Here is a 17,446-nt window from a genome sequence, read left to right as displayed (position 1 = left end):
AGCTACCTAGCTAGCTCTCTAGTTGTCTATCTATATATTTGTTTATACATGTGTTAATTTATGTATCTATCTCTGTTCTCACTGCCTCTTTAGCGCTATGTCTATCTCTATATCTATCTCTATATATATCTCTCCATCTCTCTCTCTCTCTCTCTCTCTCTCTCTCTCTCTCTCTCTCTCTCTCTCTCTCTCTCTCTCTCTCTCTCTCTCTCTCTCTCTCTCTCTCTCTCTATGTATGTATGTAATCAATCTAATCTGAGCTCCGAGTTAGTTAACCTCACATGACCCAAATACTATCCGGCATTATTTACATACAGACCCGGTGTGAACTCAAACTGTTGTGAAAAAAAAACCCCTGCAGGGCAGCATTCACAGTGCGTTCATCGAGAATCTTCATAATTGGATCAGACACACTTTATAGTCCATGAACTCTTGACATAAATCAGAATTTACTTGTAGCGGTGGAATTTGGGCTCCAGGCAGAAGCATTCACTCAATTCGAACCGCCGTCATTAAAGATAAGATAAGAAAGCCTTTATTCGTCAGATGGAGAAAGTCCCAGCAGCAAGGTAATCAAAGGAAGAAGTACAAGAACAAAATATAGAAGCTGCTTTAAAGGCAGACACTCTCTCGGTGCCATCTTGGAGTCAAATAACCAAATACAGTAAAGTCTCGTTATATCGATATCGGATATATCGATAGTCCCGGTTATATCGATACTATTTCTATGCACGCACGGAGAAAATTACATGCAAACAGGGTCGGATATATCGATAGTCCCGGTTATATCGATATTTTTTCGAACTCCCTTGAATATCGATATAACGAGACTTTACTGTAATACAACACAGTCATTCAATCGTAACCTCTTTTCTGGATCGTATTTGCTGTATGAAGCAGTTACAGAGTAAAACACTGCATACCTGTCAACCGGCCGTATTTCTGTACAATTTTTGCACATTTTTAGATGTGTACGGCATACAAGAAAGTTTGTACGGGAAACACAAAAATGGTTCAATATAATTTTGAGATACTTTCGATTCCGTTTTCATCATTAAAGGACAACCGACGTCTCCGGACAAGTTTATATAGCTATATTTTATATTTTAAGACTCGCTCTGAATATTCAGGAAGTCTTGTTTTTGAGTTGGTGACGAGTCCGTACGTGACGTCACGAAAGGGGGTCAGGGCCCAACCGAAATATGACACATTGTAGCAGTCCTTCCATCACGTCAATGTATTTTGCTGTACATGTTTGGTCTGAGAACCGTGTTGCACCCAAAAGCCGCCAGAAGAGGGCATCGAAGCTCCATATAAGGAATTTATCAGCCTATTTTTGGGTGAGAGAATTTCCCCCAATGTTGCCTCAAAATGGCACATATAATTCTTTAATTGATTGCAAAAATGTATGCTTTCCTCTTCAGAACTATTTGAATCATATTCATAACTGGACGAGTAACAAGAAAGCATCTTCACCTAATCTGAAGCCATTGTTTTGATTCTAGAGCAGGGCAAGATGTCTTGGCGTTACGTCATGAACTGGGGGTGGGACTTTCTGAAAATGCCTAATTCGCAGCTCAATTGTTTTGCAGATTTTAGACACTTTAAGTCATTTTTATTGGTGTTTTTGCATTAAACTAAAAATATCATACTGCGTGTTTTGGGTATTTTAGATTCTATAAAACGTTTTTCTGATGTCAGTTAAAAAACAAAAAAGTGATGTCGGTTGTCCTTTAAATATTAGCAGTAATGTTAACTATAACAAATATCGCGAAGTCGACCGCCGAGAAAACAAGTCAGTGGGAAAAGTCTCGAGAAGAAACAAAAGTTCAGAGAAGACAAGTTCCGGTCAAGTGGAATTTTATTTTGAAATCAGTTAAATTAAACATTTTGCCGTGGTCGCGATAATACATACAATACATACATACATTCAAATTCAGTTTTTGCTGTGGTATGATAGTTTGCCAGTGTGAAGCAAAAAATGCTAACTACACTTTTAGATATCAATTCTAATTTGAAGAAAATTTGTGCTGAAACACCCTCCCCAAAATGTGTTAGCAAATAAGTGTTTGGCTATATTTTTCTGAATATATATGTCCCGGTATGACTTTCGCGATTGCTCTCTTACCTCATAACATAGCAGTCATTGGCAAACCGACAAAATACTGTCGATACTCGAGAAGCATTCCAAGCATGTTCGCCGACAACCAACATTTCAAGTGAACAGTCAAATAACGGCAATAAATAACAAGTTCACAAAGCTCTTTGTTGAGGATTATAATAGAATGGTGATGCTTCCACGAGGGAGTGGGTTTTGTGAGCAGGAAATCCTCCAGGAAGCAGACATCGTTTTATTTTTTTCTTCAAACGTGGGCTCTTTGAGCTTCACCCAAAAAGGCCATCCACACCTCTGACTTAGCTGTTCAGACTGGTATAAAGGCATGCTTAACTCATTCACTGCCAGACGATGTGCAAAAATGTGTCCACTCCATTGCCAGGGTTTTTGTCATTGTCACTTGAATTCCAGGACCCACAAAATATTGAGGTGTAGGACTACATAAATATTCACTTCTTTGTATCGAGCTATCCAGCTATCTATGGCTATCTACCTAGCTGGCTATCTAGCTATCTATCTATTTTCTATCTCTTAGCTAGCTCTTAGCTAGCTAGCCAGCTATCTGCTAGCTATCTATTAGCGAGCTAGCTAGCTTTCTATCAATTTGAGTTATTCCGGGTTGAGTGAAAGCTGATGTGTGTGGCTGCCGCTGCTCAGCCACAGAAAAACTTAACCTGTAAAGTGACCTTGAGAGTTTTGAAAGATGCTTATAAATGAAATGTATTATTATTATTATTATTATTATTATTATTATTGTTTTTGTTGTTGTTGTCATCTCAAGTTGTTTTGTCTAAACAGGTTCAGAAGTCGTTCATCATCAGGAGGTCATGATCGAAGCGTTGCGCCTCTCAAATGTCATCAGTTGGTTTGGGTGTAACTCAATAAAAAGTTTATCTCATGAGGTTGCCTCCCATCCTGTCTTGGGAATAGTTTGGTCTTTGTTACAAGGACACACTGTGGCCAAGAAAATAAAAGGCTCGATTGGCAAGCCCATCCAGGTGAAACCATTGTATTTTGGGATGATTGTATTTGCCTATTTGTGTCATGTCATCAGTAGTCGGCTTCCTTGAAAATAACTGAAACTGTCTTTTTCCAAGGTAATTACAGTAAAGTCTCGTTATATCGATATTCTCGGGAGTCGGAAAAAATATCGATATAACCGGACTATCGAGATATCCGATCCTGCAGCATGTAAATTTTCTCTTTGCGTTCATAGAAATAGTATCATAATAAGCAGTACTATCAATATAACCGATATCAATATAACAAGACTTTACTGTATTCATATTTACTGACAGAGTGGTTATGTATGATGCAATATTGTTCCATTTTTGCATTTCTCCATTTCACATTACAGACGCTCCCAAACTTACAAACCAGATACGTTCCGAAGTTGTCGTTCATAAGGTGAAATTGTTTGTAAGTTGCTTCAATGCTATATTTTGCATGGAATGTAGGTTTAATGTTTATATAAGTATGTTTAAGGCTTATATTGTGCTAGACCACATAAAGAGCATCACCGGATCCACTGCTGGATCAACATGCTAACACAACAGGGGAGGTCCCTCAAGGATGCGTCTACTTTTCGCTGCTCTTCTACTCTGCACCAACGACTGCACCTCCAATAATCCCCAAACTTCGCAGATGACACCACAGATGTACCGACAAGAGGTCAAGCAGCTGGCGCTCTGGTACAGCCAACGCAATGTGTAGCTGAACACGTTCAAGAATGTAGGGATGGACTTCTGGAAACGCAACGTGGAGCTGAACACGTTCAAGAACGTAGCGATGGACTTCTGGAAAGATCCTTCTGCACAGATGTCCCTCATATGACCCTGTGTCAATCGTCGAGACTTTCAAGTTCCTGGGAATCACAGTCTCTCAGGACATAAAGTCGCAGGCCAACATGAACTCTATCCAGGACGGGATGTACTTCCTGAAAATGCTGAGGAAACACGGCCTGCCGCAAGAGCTTCTGAAACAGTTCTACATAGAAGTCATTGATCCAGTCCATCACAGTCTGGTTCCAGACAAAATCCATCTGCAACGACGACTTGCAAGAACCAAGACAAGACCACGAATAATCCTACTGGACCCAACACACCCTGCCCACCATCTCTTCCAGCTACTCCCTTCAGGTAAGCGCCATCAAACCATGCACAGCACAACCAGCAACCGTAACTCAAATCTATAGTGCCTCTTTGCGTTTATTTTCACACCCCTCTGTGACAGTATTTCCACACTGATTTTCCCTCCAGCTCTCTATATATATATATATATATACTTGAACAATTGTCAATGACCAATATTCAATAGCAGCAGACGCTATGAAGCACTCTTGGATTTATGTTTTATTGAACACCTAAATTGTACTACTAATTACTCCCTCTGGTCACTTCAAAATTATGCAACGGTCATCTGTACCAACCGTGATAGTATTCCATTGCACTGATCATTCGATCTCTGCTCGATGACTTCTCATTGTCGCACAACTGTCAGTGGATGGTACTACTGCACAATGGTACCCTCACATTAATGGAAAGTCTTTCGATACGTACCGTTTTTTCCGGTCTATACGATACACCCAAAAGCCTTGATTTTCTTCAAAAGATGACCCTGCACCTTATATGTGAAGTCATATTGAGCCACAACAGGTCTCGCAACTACTGTCAGCAGCCTCCGACTCCATTTCCCCCTGTATAAGATGTTGTGCGTCACACCAGCCATCGCCTTATAATGTGGTGTGCCTTATATTTGGCAAACCCTTATATGTTTTTATATTATATTCGGATTTTTTTTTCATTCGTTGATAACTGTGCCTTATACTCTGTTGCAGCTTATATATGGAAAAATGATAATGGTGTATGATAATACACCATTCTTTGGATTTGCGCCTTATACTCCAGAAAATATGGTATACATCACAGGTGTCAAAGTCAAGGCCCGCGGGCCAAATCCGGCCCGCCACATCATTTTTTTCGGCCCGCGAAAGCAAATCAAAGTCTTTAAATTCCATGATGATTGCTAAAATCTGAGCCAAAATTTCATATTTTTGGATCTCAACCACAATAAAAGTCATTATTCTTGACTTCAGATTTGAAAATGAGTTATTCATTAATTTGCTGTGTGCTCTATATGTAATATTTGAAGGGATTTAAACATTCTAATGGGTTCCCCAAATTCATAACGGCCCTCGAGAGGAAACCATAACTACAATGTGGCGCGCGGCAAAAAATGACTTTGACACCCCTGCTATACATTGTGTCATTATTGATCATAGTTGCTTGTTATTGCAATACAGGTGTACCCTATACTACCGGAGACGAAATTCCTTATGTGATATTCAGATTCTGATTCTGATTGTAAACATTTGCACCGGTATCATAGTTAAGCTTACGATCATTAACTCATTCCTTGCCAGACGATGTGCAAAAATGTGTTCACTCCAGTGCTAGGGTTTTTGTCATTGTCACTTGAATTCCAGGACACACAGAATATTAAGTTTTAGGACTACATAAACATTAAATGCAGCGTAAGAAACCTTAGACTCTCATCTTTCATCGGAAAAAAAAGAGTCACCGTATTTTCTACACTATAAGGCGCACCTAAAGGAAAATATTTTTTCAAAAGCTGACCATGCGCCTCATAATCTGGTGCGATTTATGTATGGAATAGGTTTTGAAATGTGTCATTCTTTGAAGGTTCCCCTTATAATGCACCACATGTATGGAAACGGTTTTTAAATACATATGTCATTCGTTAAAGGTGCGCCTTATATTCCAGAAAATAGGGTAATTCCTAAATGATGTGTGTCTGGAGTTATATGAGCTTGAAATGATGGCGGCTGTCCAAAATACAATGCACTACATACATATTTGGTTGATATAGAGCTTTAACAACAGCTGAAGCTGGAACAAAGCGCTATAACATGGAAAAAATGGCAATGGTGCCACCCTTGTGGAAGGGAACAACATTGCCAGAGGCCATGGCCAGCGCTTTATCGACACCCAAATGAAAAAACTAAACCCGTACAAATTCCGGAATGGTGCTCTATGTCATATTTTCAATTCCTGAATAAATTTGTGAATAGCAATGAATGAGTTAAATATAATTAACTGTTCGGTTCATACAATTCATATGTATCCCTCTGTCCCTCTGTCATATCTCATATTTTTATTGTAGAATAAAAGGTCCATCAAACTACTTGATCATACTGACTAATTACCAGTGACGTGCGGTGAGGTTCATGGCTGGTGAGGCACTGACGTCATCACAGTCAGATTTACAAACATCTACATCCACAGAGTAGCTTATTCACCATTTGATTGGCAACAGTTAACGTGTTTTGTTTAAAATGTCATGTCAGCATTCTTTATATACTGTATACAAACTGTAGCATAGAAAAAATAATGTAAAAAAACGTTACCTTTACTTAGAAATGAAGTCCAAGTCTCTCTGTCTCAATGGAGATCACTGCCAGTGAAGAAAGTCGTCCTTGATCAGTCCTGTTCCGACTGTATACATGTTTTCAGTCTTTTGTGCTGAGAATGAGCGCTCCACTGATGCTGTAGTAGCTGGAACTGTGAGCACAAGCTGGAGCAACTGTGTCGCCTCAGGAATAGTTTCAATGAGATCCTTCTGTGCCAAAAAGCTGAGAAGCTGTCCAGGAGATTTGCATCCATCCCTCACCGTTTGTGAGCTATACAGTCCGGTGTTGGTCTTCCTTGAATTATTATCTCCTGCTTCGATTGAAAGTCCAGTTTAGAAAATTCTTTCAATATAGATATGTAATCCTCCATTCTGAAAATAAGGCCAAGCAACACGAAAAAATGACTGGATGGTTGCACTTACCTTGCTAACTGTTTACTGTAGCTTGCTTTCACTAATTCTATTATTCTGCAGCCGAGGAGTCGCAAGAAGAATCTCTGGAATAACCAGCGCCCCCTGTCATGAGGCAGAAAAACTGTGCCTCACTTACGCACAGTTTTGAGAAAATTAAAATAAAAAAAACACTGTTGTACAGTGTTTATAATGTACAATGACTCTACATTATATACACCAGCTAAACTGTAGAAATTTAGTTCATATACTAAAAGTGTTTGAAGACTTGAATAGAGATATGCAGAGGGACAGCAATGCGGTTTCACTGCAGAGCATGCCAACACAGTTAGCATAGTGATTGCGCAATCCATGTTGAGGCTCAGCCGGCTGCTGCCTCACTGCTCGTCTCTACTTATATAGTATTTGAACGGTAAATGTGAAAATTCAGCGATTTTGAAAAAAATCCAAAAACGGTAAAGTTAAATGGACAAGAACTTTAAAGTACAAATCACTAAATACATATAACTTTAATTTATTTTTTCATTTGATATTTCCATGATGACAGGTGAGGCACAGCCTCACCTGCCTCCCCTGACTGCACGTCACTGCTAATTACTGTTTACTAAACCTTGAGGCCCCGAAAAGGTCGCACAATGTCAACTTAACCTTCATATGTTAGTCAGCAATTCTTCATTGATGGTGTTAGGCAATCACAACACTGTTGTTCTTCTGTTGTTACGAGTTGCAATCACATGCTTATTTGTTGTTTTCATTCCTTCACAATTTCTTTCAAATCCAACGTGATGTGGCCGGCACGTGAATTTGCATGTGTTCTCCACATAATTAGAGGGGAGATAAACGCATACACATGATTGGTGCCACACTCGGACCATGAGAAAGGCTTCTCTGTTTGTTGCCTCACAGAGGCTTCACATTGTGAGTCTGCCCAGTGTTGGCTGACTGTATTGTCTGCCTGCTTTCCCACCTCCCTTGTCGCACCAAAGAGCGGCAGGGAAGAAAGTAGCTTTTCATTGATGTTTTTTGGTTTGCGCAGAGAAGACGGCGGGGGTCAGTCAGCTGGCTCCAAGTGCCTTTTATATTTCCAGGCGACCATTAACTTTCATTGAAACTCCAGAGCGGATTGTTAAGTGCTACATCGCTACCTGTAAAGTTTTCATTCTTGCGATATTCTCTTCAGTGTCAAAGCACTTTCGAAGCATGAAACGGTGTCCTGGTTGGTGAATGTTAAAGTCAAAGTCAGCTTTATTGTCAAATATGCGTGACATACAGTACAGATGAAATGACTGTCCTGTCGGACCCAGCGTGCAAGGACAGACATTTGACAGACATAAACACGAAAAAGCCAATTTGCCGGGAGAGAGAGGAGCCGCTGCGTGTTCACGCGCCGCCATATTGGGAAATCTTTCTCAGGAAAAAGAGGAAGTGGCAGTAAAACACACCAAAATCCAGAAATCATTGGGTGAGGTATTACTAAATGTTAATGTGCGTGTCCATGTGCATGTGCGTTCATGTAGATGCGTGCACATGGGGTAAGTTGGTTGCTTGAAAAGTACATCTTAGGTCAAAAAACGTTTGGGCACCCCTCCTGTACATACATACAGTAAATGCCAGGACTGTATAGATATCACTGTTCCCTGTAGAGGACAAAGGATAAATATCTGACTGTGAGTATATTGAGTATTTAAATGTGTTGCTACACCATTTGTGTTCTAATATGTGTTTTTAAAGGTGTTTGTGTTTCTGTTAGTTATTTTTTGTTTGTTAATTTTTTCAAAGCAAAAAAAAAATAAAAAAACCTGTATATATATATATATATATATCCATCCATCCATTTTCCGTACCGCTTATTCCTCATTAGGGACACGGGGGTGCTGGAGCCTATCTCAGCTGTCTTCGGGCACGAGGCGGGGGACACCCTGAATTGGTTGCCAGCCAATCACAGGGCACGCAAAGACGTACAACAGTCACTATCACACTCAAACCTAGGGACAATTTGGAGTGGTCAATCTGCCCGCCATGTTTTTGGAGTGTGGGAGGAAACCGGAGGACCCGGAGAAAGCCCACGCGGGTCTGGGGAGAACATGCAAACTTCACACAGGGAGGCCGGGGTGGGACGCGAACCGGCGACCTCTGCACTATATATATATATATACAGTAAAGTCTCGTTATATCGATATCGGTTATATCGATAGTACCGCTTATTACGATACTATTTTCATTTCCCTTGCACATTTCTAGTCTTTTTATGTATAATTAGTACCGTTTAGTACGATACCCGGTTATTATGATAATCCAGTTATTACGGTGCTCCTTTTCATCCCCCGCCGGCCATTTTTGTTGTTTATATCGCTATATCCGTCGCGCCATTGGTCAACTTGGTCACGTGTCTTGTTACGTGAGCCGCCATCGGTCGCGCCATTGGTCGACTTGGTCACATGAGCCGCCATCGGTCGCGCTATTGGTCGACTTGGCCGTGTGACTTTGTCACGTGACACGCCATCGGTCGCGCCATTGGTCAACTTGGTCACGTGTCTTGGTTACGTGCCACGCCATCAGTCGCGCCATTGGTCGACTTGGTCAGGTGACTTGGTTACGTGCCCAGCACCCGTGTAGCAGAGCCGTTTTCATTTTCAGACGCTAGCTCGTGTGTAGCAGACGAGATTGAAGTGTTTGTGTTAAACGGTAAAAATGGGAAGCAGAAGAAGATTGATGACTTTTTTAAATTGCATACATAATACAGTACGATGTAAGCGTTGCAGTTTCGCTGTTGTGTTATGTACATGCCCACTGTACTGTATATGAATGCAATCGTTTTTTGTGTATGTGTGTATATATATGTGTCTATTTGGCTTCTCGAGGCGGGGAAGGGAAAATGACCTCACCACCAGCTGGAACACACTGCCGAAAACATTGCGCACACTTCAACATGATATGTGGGGAAAAGATGAGGAGTAACATTGTAAAGCCAACCAAGCTTACACGTAACACGGTGAGGTAATCAAATCCTTATGTCGTCGCCTTATTTGACCCTTCCGCTCGTTGCAAACAACCCACTTTGTGCTCAAGGCCAACCCGCCGATTGCACAACACATATCTCAGAGTTCTGAGATGTGTTGTGGTTCCCTGACAAGGAATTGTGTCTCATTCGGCCAAATATTTCTCTCTTTTAGCCAACACGTGCTTATGTCTGCACACACAAGCTTCTCTAACACATTCACATAATTTTCTCCGCGCTTCACAAAAAGTCACTCACGCCACAAGAGCACAAAATGTTTATTTTGGGAGCCCGCAAAATGAAAAAGGAGCAAGTTTGGATTGAGCAAAGGAAAAAGGAAGCAACATAATGGATGCGGCGTCGCTATTCTATTCAGTTGGTAGCAAGCAGAGAGATAGACAGAAAATCAAAGACCACACAATCCTAAATAAAGCTTCCTGTCTTAACTTTGGCCTCAAATGGGCGGGGGAAAAAAAGACACAATATATTCTGCCTCACTGTATTCTGTCATCCGGTAGTGGAGATACGAAAAAAAAGGGTATCAACGCCTGCTGTGTGTGTAAATGTCGATTATTTTAGAAGTCCAGGAAAGGGATGAGTGGCCTCCTCCCAAGTGCTGTTATTGTAGCATGATAATAAACGTCGACAATGCAAGTCATAACTGAACATGCAGAACAGATGTAGTTTGATCAAATATGTACATTAAACTCCATTTTAAATTTCCAAGCGGGCAGAGAGGAGTGAGCACGGTATATCTTATATTGGTATATCTTTTTTATAGGCACAAGTGACGAAGGTCGACTTTTATCCTTGGGTGGGCCGTGACTATCTTAGGGAGTGTGCAAAATAACACGTTATCAACTATAGACGTTCATTTTTTATATTGGAGAAAAATTTGCATGGTGCACATGATCCCACACACATACACACACACATCTAAATCATCTGCAAAATTAATTACAAATATCAGTGTTTGAAATAGCGTCTGCCCTGTGGCCCACGGCGTACAACTTTTACGTCGGGCATACAACTTTCAAAACATCTCGGGCCGGGTGGCCAACAACTTCTTCAGGAAAAAAAAGTGATTTTTTTAAAAAAATAAAATGTTTGTTTCATTCAATCAAGCAAAAGCTACAAGCAAACCTCGACAAGCCACGAAACAGGCTTCTGATTGGCTGCCGGGGCCGAGTATCGGCAGCCAATCAGAAGCCTGTTTCGAGCTTCGGACTACACCGTGACTGAAAAGTGTACTTGAGAGTTTTGAAAGAGGAGGCCATGTGGCTTTAAGAGACAATGTAATGCAAACATTGCAGTGTGCATGACGGCAAATGACAAGGGCGCATATGTGGTAGGTGCTTCCTTAATTAAAAATAAATCCTTTATACTTTGCAACAATGTTTTTTTTTTTTGTGATTAGTCATCTTATTGTGTTTCAAGTTGTGAAAAATTGGGCAGGCAAGTTTATGGCCGGGCAGGCAACTTTTCAGAGTTGTCTGCCCGGGTGTCCGCTAACTTTTTGTCATGAGTTTCAGACACTGCAAATATACATACAGTAAATTTATTACATACATACAGTAAAATTATTTATTTATTTATTTGATGGGTTATATCGATATTCAAGGGAGTCCGAAAAAATATCGATATAACTGGGACTATCGATATATCCGACCCTGTTTGCATGTAATTTTCTCCGTGCGTGCATAGAAATAGTATCGATATAACCGGGACTATCGATATATCCGATATCGATATAACGAGACTTTACTGTATCACGTTTTTGTACAGGTAAATGTGAATAATAACAATCATAACAATAACAATAATAACAATAACGATAATAATAATAATAATAATAATAATAATAATAATAATAATAATAACTCAGATTATATTAAAATTTAATTTACATATGTGATTTCGTTTTTTTTATTTTCATTTTTTTATTTTTTGCTAATCTGGCATCAATTTTTACACCTCCATTCCCGAATTTATTCAGGAATTAAAAATATGACGTGGAGCACCATTCCCGAATCTGTTCGCGTTTTGGTTTTTCTTTCTCGTGTGCCGATAAAGTGCTGGCCATGGCCTCTTGCAATGGCCTCTGGCAATATTTTCCCCTCCCACGAGGGTGCAGCATTGGCCTTTTGTCCATGTTAGTGCTTTGTTTCTGCTTTAGATGTTGTTAAAGCGCTATATAAATCAATATGTATGTATTACAGTGTATTTTGTAGTCAGTCAAATCTTCACAGTTTATTGTTCATTTTTTTGTTTATTTATTTGTTTATTTGTGTATTTATTTATTTATTTAGATATTGATTTATTTGCATGCTTATGTATGTATTTATTCGTGTATGTATTGATTTAGTTGTCTGTTATTTATTTATTTATTTATTTGTCGGTCATTCATTTGTTCATTAGTTTATTTGTGTATTTATTTCATTAGATAGTTTTTTATTTATTTATTTTTATTTGTGTGTTTATTTGTGTATGTCTTCATTTATTTGCCGGTTTATTATTTATTTGTTTGTTTGTTTATTTGTGTATTTAATTATTTGTGTCTTGAATTATTGATGTATTTATTTTTTCTTGCATATCAATGACTGGTATTAGGAGCTTTCACGAGTCCGCTTGTCATTTGTATCTATTTGTAGCGTATTTGTCTCTAGACTGATTCCTATGATTCCTCGCCACTCCGCCATGTGTCTCTCTGTGGGGGGTTGGCCCAGTTATGCGCACATGCGCGTCTCTTGTTACACAACATACGGTGCAGCTGTACTAACTTGTTGATTCGAACTGTCTCACGGGCCGGGTGACGTGCTTGTTCATGTTGCCAAATTTTATTTGCATCACTGATGATGCAAATAAAAAGCATTTCGTAATACATTTTCAAAATGTCCCACCGGCCACTGAAACCACGTTTCAGGTCACCATAGGAGGGCCTGACTGTCGCGGATGCCTAGAAAGATTTGTAAACCAGCAAAAATTTGGTTGTCGTAATCACGGGGCGGATGCGAAAACCCACAGTCAAAGAGGTTTTAGTGCAGCGGCACCGGATGATTTTATTTATTTATTTATTTATTTATTTATTTATTTATTTATTTATTTGTCTATGTAGTTATTGATCTATTTATCTATTTGTTTTTTATTTATCTGTTTATTTATTTGTTGTTTATTTCTATACATGTTTATTGATTTGTTTGTTTGTTTGTTTGTTTATTTGTTCATTTATATATGTATTCGTTTATTTAGTTGTCTACACACATTTGGAGGTTACTCACTGTGGAAGAAAGATAAAGAAATGGGGGGAAAAAAATCAAGAGGGCAGGGTCAAAAATTAACAACGCTAATAATATGGTTGCACACCCTTATAGATGTTGTTGTGGCTGCATTCGGAATCAATCCAACCTATTGAAATTTATTTTTCGTGGCAGTCATGGCATATTTTTGCACAGAAATTTAGGCGATTTTCACTGTTCCCAGCTCTGGGTGTTGCTGCAAAATTATTTTTAACGACAATAAGTCTCGTATTAAACTCAAATGACACGGTGACTGTGAGACTGGACACTCATTATGCTTGCTGGAGGCACTTTGTTAGTTTTTTTTTTTGTTCTTGTTTTTTTCACTTAAGACGTCTTGAGTTATCTTATCTCGTGTACAAGGATGCCTTTTATACCCTCCTTCGGCAAGCAGCAATCACCTTTGTGGCTGGCAGCAGTCATCCTTGACTCGTTCCAGCCGGACCACAGGGGTTTGCTCATGCCCTCGTCTAACTGGGCCCAAGTTAAACATTGCTTCTTTCTACAATACGCACAGGCACATCCCAAGAGGATGTGCAGACTTGTGAAACCACATTATCTCAGTTGTGTATTTTTACTTCCCCTTTTAAAGTGTAGGGTCTTTTTTTCCAGGGGGCAGGATTAATGTCACATTAATAATGGAATGTTTTGTTTGAAAATTCATCTTCGTCTAGTTTTCTTATGTCGCAAAAACTTGGCATTTAACGAGAACAGGGATTTGGATATACTAATTTCTCACGGTTGAACAGCAACACCGTCCTCTAGAGGCCACTTTATCGTTAAAGCATGCCGACGCTTGGGGAGTAATGAAAACATTCTTAATGACAATAAAAAATATAAAATGTAAAAAAAAAAACATCATATTACAATTAAATTGATGAAAAATTGGCTTTGTTTCGCAAATGGGTGTCCAATCACGAGGAGGGAGACAAACTGACGATTTTGTGTCCTACTCAACACGCATGAAGGCCATGAAAACAGAAAGTGATGACCGCTGTTCAATGTTTGGCACAATAACGTTGAAAGACTTATTTACTTTAAGTATCTTCAAAAGTACATTTGATCTGTCAGATCTGTCACATTTGATGTGGCATTTATTAATATGAAGCTCGGTGCTAGCCCGCTAATCGTATTGTACGTTAAAGGACAACCGACACCATTTTTTTGTTTCCTAACTGACATCAGAAAAACGTTTTACAGCATGTAAAATACCCATATTTTTAGGCAAATGCAAAACGCCAATAAAAATGAGTTAAAGTGTCCCAAAATTACTTCAAAATGACCTTGGAGATGCCGAGTTTCAGAAGGTCCCGCCCCCGTTGGAAATGGCCTGATTTGTCTGCTGGGAACTTGTGTCAACAAGTATCAAATAGGAGTCTTGGTGGAACACACAACGATTCACCATCGCATTATTTCGGTGTTTTCCTTCTAATTTCGCCATCAACACGAAGTTTTCGGACCAAACAAGATACCCAAAGTCCAGCTAGATCAGACATGGGAAAACTACGGCCCGTTAGGCTTTTTAATCCGGCCCGCCGAACCTGTCCAAATTATAGTAAAAACAGTGTCTGAAACTCATGACAAAAAGTTAGCGGACAACAGGGCAGACAACTCTGAAAAGTTTCCTGCCCCATTTTTCACACCTCGACACACAATAAGACGACTAATCACATTAAAAAACATTGTCAAAGTATAAAGTTTTTTTTTAATTAAGGATGTACCTAACACAAATGCTACCTTGTGATTTTACAAATTATGGACACAACTTGTCCTGAGGCGTCAGTTGTCCTTTAAAGGACAACCGACGTCACTTTGTTGTTTCTTAACTGACATCAGAAAAACATTTTATAGCATTTAAAATGCCCAAAACACGCAGTATGATATTTTTATTCAAATGCAAAACACCAATAAAAATGACTTAAAGTGTACAAAATCTGCAAAAAAATTGAGCTGCAGATTGGGCATTGTCACAAAGTCCCGCCCCCAGTTCGTGACGTCACGCCAAGACGTCTTGCATTGCTGGAGAATCCAAACAATGGCTTCAGATTCGGAGAATATGCTTTCTTGTTACACCTCCAGTTATGAATATGATTCAAATAGTTCTGAAGAGGAAAGCATACATGTTTGCAATCGATTAAAGAATTTATTCCATGCCATTTTAAGGCAACATTGGGGAGAAACGGATCACCAGAAAAGAGGCACAAAATGGCGACCTCCTGTGGCCACCTCCATTCCCACAGGCTGATAAATTCCTTATTTGGAGCTTGTACACCCTCTTCTGGTGGCTTTTGGGTGCAACACAAGGTTTTCAGACCAAACAATACAGCAAAATGCATTGACGTGATGGAAGGACTGCTACAATGTGTCTTTTTTTCGGTGAGCCTGCTATTCCTAATGTTGGTTTTACCCTGCGTCAAAAATCACCAACTGATTTACTGAAAAACATACATACAGAAAACGGCATTTTTTGCGCAGATAATACAATATAAATACAATAAATACATATATAAATAAATACATATTCCGACGTAACATCACCGTTGGTCACTACGCCATATCATGAATTAGTGTGTGCCCATTAGTCAAATGGGGGGGACAAAATTGCTCCTCCTCGAAGTTTTTTCAATTTGTGCAATGTGATATTAAACTTGTAAAAGCGGCCCTCCCAAAACAAAATTAAATGTCTGGGCGTGTAGTATTAGATGTCTGGGCGTGTAGTATTAGATGTCTGGGCGTGTAGTATTTTTATTAACAGCTAGATGGAAGCAAATAGTCAAAAAATTGATCATCCAAGTGGATCCGGAGTTTGAGGTGTAACCACACGCATTTCTTTTCCTTTCGGCTTTTCCCGTCAGGGGTCGCCACAGCGAATCAGTCCTCCATCTTCAGAGGTTTGATTCGCATGTTTGTTTTGGCCAAGCTTTTACGTCGGATTCCCTTCCTGACACAACCCTCTGTATTTATCCGGGCTTGGGACCGGCACAATAAGACACTGGCTTGGCTCCCCTTGTGGCTACAGAACAAGCAATTCGATGAGCTTAATAAAGATGAAGATGCTCGATAAAAAGGCAATGACAGCAAGGATAATAGTCGGCAATAACAAAGGGAGAAAATCAATGCGTTTGGAAATGAATTACACAATTGAATCCAAGAGGCTTCGTCAGCGAACACAAATATTTTCCTGGCAGTTTTGGCCCGATGTATATCCCTACTCTCAGACTCTGCTATGATTGGTCCCTGCTCTCAGTTTGGGGGGAGCAGAGGACTACTCCCTGCGGCTACACTGATTACTACTATTGTCCTGACTAATTACTTCTATTGTCCTGCTTGAGTATGGGGTCTACGACTGGCCTGATTGCCCCATTTGATCTTGTATCACCTCATTAGTATAACTAAGATGTAACCACACAACTAATTTAAAAACATTTACAAATCCTGATCATACACTAATAATAATAATACCTTTATTTCATTTATTACTGTCTTTCAAAATTCTTAAAGATAGTTAACTAGATAGCTAGCCAGCCAGCCAGATAGCTAATAAATAGCTATATATATATATATATATATATATATATATATATATATATATATATATAGAGAGAGAGAGAGAGAGAGAGAGAGAGAGAGAGAGAGAGAGAGAGAGAGAGAGAGAGAGAGAGAGAGAGAGAGAGAGAGAGAGAGAGAGAGAGTTGGTATATTCTCTCGGTTCCTGTGTGGGTATTTTCCAGGTACAGTACTCCGCTTTCCTCGTGAATTCCAAAAAACAAACATGATAGGTTAATGAAACACGAAGTGTTCCCTAGGTGTGACTATGAGCGAAAATGTTTGTTTGTCTATGAGCACCTTGTGATTGGCAGACAACTGGAATCGGATCTAACACGCCCATGACCCTAGTAAGGACAAGAGTAATACATTTTGGATGGATGGATGTTTGACAAAGGACGCTCAGTTCACTCCAGGCGTAAGTAAATACATATTAGCTCAGAAGATAAATCATCTGAGGTGAAAAGTGGAATACTTGTTATTGGACTATGTCAGTTTGTTCGGTCGGACACGGAACAAAGGCTCGAACACGGGAAGATTGTCTTTTACTGCGGGCAGGGGACGCAGCCATTCTTGATTTGAATACACCGCCCCTGCACATCCCAAGCACCAACAACTATAATAATAATCATCATCATCATCATCATTATA

This window comes from Hippocampus bargibanti, linkage group LG10 (genome assembly GCF_051943395.1).
Source record: "Hippocampus bargibanti isolate YZ-2025 linkage group LG10, ASM5194339v1, whole genome shotgun sequence".
NCBI classification, from domain to species: domain Eukaryota; kingdom Metazoa; phylum Chordata; class Actinopteri; order Syngnathiformes; family Syngnathidae; genus Hippocampus; species Hippocampus bargibanti.
Note: the sequence above shows the minus strand (reverse complement) of the source record.